We start from the raw sequence: 2,857 nt of genomic DNA on the forward strand, positions 1-2,857 counted from the left end.
CCAAGGAGTGGCTGGTGGATTTGAACTGCCAGCCTTCTGGTTAGCAGTCACGTACCTTACGCACTATGCCATCAGAGCTCTTGTCTATTTGTATATATAGCTGCTGTTGTTGTTGTTGTTGTTATGTGCCATTGAGTCGGACCTGACTCATAGCGACCTCTCCTTGGGTTTCCGAGGCACTATCACTATGGAAGTAGATTGTCCCATTTTCCTTCTGAGGAGTGGCTGGTGGGTTTGAACCTCCAGCCTTCTGGTTATCAGTCAAGTGCCTTACCCACTATGCTACCAGAGCTCCCTACATATGTATATATTCAAAACACTTCATGTACAAGATTCTTAAAATTTTTTATTGTGATTTGAGTGAAAGTCTAAAGAGCAAGTTCATTTTCCATACAGTAGTTCATACATACTTTGTTTCATGACATTGCCTGCAATTCCTCACAACTTAACAGCTCTCTTTCCACTTCCTCACTATAGTTACCTCTTCCCAGTAATCTTCCCTCCCATGCATTCCTGCCCCCTGAGCTGTCTCTCTGTGCAAACACTGCCTTTTTGTTCTCCCCTGAATGATTGCTCCAAGGAGTGCATCTACCTAATGAAAATGTTCAGCTCATATGCTTCTCTATTTTTTTGGCTGGAAGCCACAGTAAGGAGTCAGTTTCAGACCTGAAGGGTAGCTAGAGGTCATAGTCTTATTCAAAATACTCAAAAACTAGAAACTCAAAAACTAAAACTAGAAACTCTAATTCCATGAATACTTTAATTGTTTAATTTTTTTTCCTAGCTCCTGTTCACAAGTAGAATGTTTTCAGTCTCTTTCCTTAAGAAGTATGTTGGCCATTGGTTTTCCTTAAATGTCCATAATTATAAGGAATCTTCTTCAATTTTTATTTAGCTGAGAGTTTTTATCAAGAATTGGCACTGGATTTTATTAAATGCCTTTTCTGCATCAATTTGTATGATAGCTTTTGTTGTTATTGTTTAATGTTATTTTAATTATACCATAAATATTTAAAAAAATAAAAGCATATAGTCATGCATATACAGCCGCAGGGATCCAGGTGAAGAGAGGGAACTCAGGCATGCCCAACACAACAGGGCGGGAGAGTGGGAGAAAGGGGATTAAAAGACAGGAACCCAGACATTGGAGCAGTCAGTGGCAGGGGTACAGGTGAGTAGAGAACCCAGGCACACCCAAAGCAGCAGGACGGTAGAGCAGGAGAGAGGGAATTAAAAACTAGGAACCCAGACAGAGGAGCAGTCATCTGCAGGGATCCAGTTGAGGATAGGAAAATCAGGCACGCCCAAAGCAGCAGGGTGGGAGAACAAGAAAAAGGAGATTAAAAGCCAGGAATGCAGACAGAGGAGCAGTCAGCTGCAGGGATCCAGGTGAGGAGAGGGAACTCAGGCATGCCCAAAGCAGCAGAGTGGGAGAGTGGGAGAAAAGAGAGGAAAAGGCCCAGGAATCTGGACAGTGGAGTAGTCAGTTGCAGGGACCCAGGTAAGGGTGGTACGAGAGGTTTCCAGCAGGGAGACAAACTTGTCTGTAGGTTTGTCCTGCCATGGTGACACATTGATGTGAGCTTTGAGGCTGAGCTACCGGTGTTTCAAACCCAGCGGGATGCACATGGTGCACATGCATCAGCCCAGCTTACAGACTGAGACAGACTAGGAAGAAGGAGGCCATCCACTTCTCAAAGAATTGGCCAGGGAAAACCTTATGAATAGCTAAGAAACACTGTTTAATACATTACTGTGAAACTTTATGAATAGTCCGGTTAGGTTAGAAGGCTCTCAAAATAGGACTGGGAAAGAGCTGCATCATCTGAGTAAACCTAGCCTTACTCCTATGGATAAGGTAAAACTTTCAAGACCTCCATTTGCTGATGTGGCACCACTCAAATTGAAGAGAAACAGCTACAGACATCCATTAATCATCAGAACATGGAATGTATAAAGTATGATTCTAGGAAAAGTGGAAGTTGTCAAAAATGAAATGGGTTGCATAAAGGTAGATACCCTAGGCATTAGTGTGCTGAAATGGACTGGTTTTGGCCATTTTGAATCAGACAAACATATTATCTACTATGCCAGGAATGAGAGTTTGAAGAGGAATGGCATGGTATTCATCATCACAAAGGATGTTTCATTATCTGTCCTAAAGTACAATGCTGTCAGTGATAGGATAATATCCATACACCTACAAGAAAGACCCATTAATACGACTATTGTTCAAATTTTTGCCCCAACCACCAAAGCCAAAGACGAGGAAATTGAAGATTTTTATCAACTTCTGCAGTCTGAAATTGACCAAACATGCAATCAGGATGTGATAATTATCACTGGTGACTGGAATGAAAAAGTTGGAAACAAAGAAGTATCACTGGCAGTAGGAAAATTTGGCCTTGGTGACAGAAATAATGCTGGTCTCGCATGGTAGAATTTTGTAAGACCAAAGACTTGTTCATTGCAGACACCTTTTTACAACAACACAAATGGCAGCTCTACATGTGGACTTCACCAGATTGTACACACAGGAATCAGATTGACTATATCTGTGGCAAGAGGTGGTGGAAAAGCTCAATGTCTTCAGCCAAAACCAAGCCAGGAGCTGATTGTGGAAGAGACCATCAACTACTCATATGCAAGTTCAACTTGAAGTTGAAGACAATTAAAACAAGTCCAAGAGAGCCAAAATATGATCTTGAATACATCCCTCCTGAATTTAGAGATCATCTAAAGAATAGATTTGAACACCAATGACTGAAAACCAGAAGAATTGTGGGAGGATATCAAGAACATTATCCATGAAGAAAGCAAGAGATCACTAAAAAGACAAGAAAAGAAGAGAAGACCA

Source organism: Orycteropus afer, unplaced genomic scaffold, assembly GCF_000298275.1.
Source record: "Orycteropus afer afer isolate SDZICR_OR568_19922 unplaced genomic scaffold, OryAfe1.0 scaffold00923, whole genome shotgun sequence".
NCBI lineage: Eukaryota > Metazoa > Chordata > Mammalia > Tubulidentata > Orycteropodidae > Orycteropus > Orycteropus afer.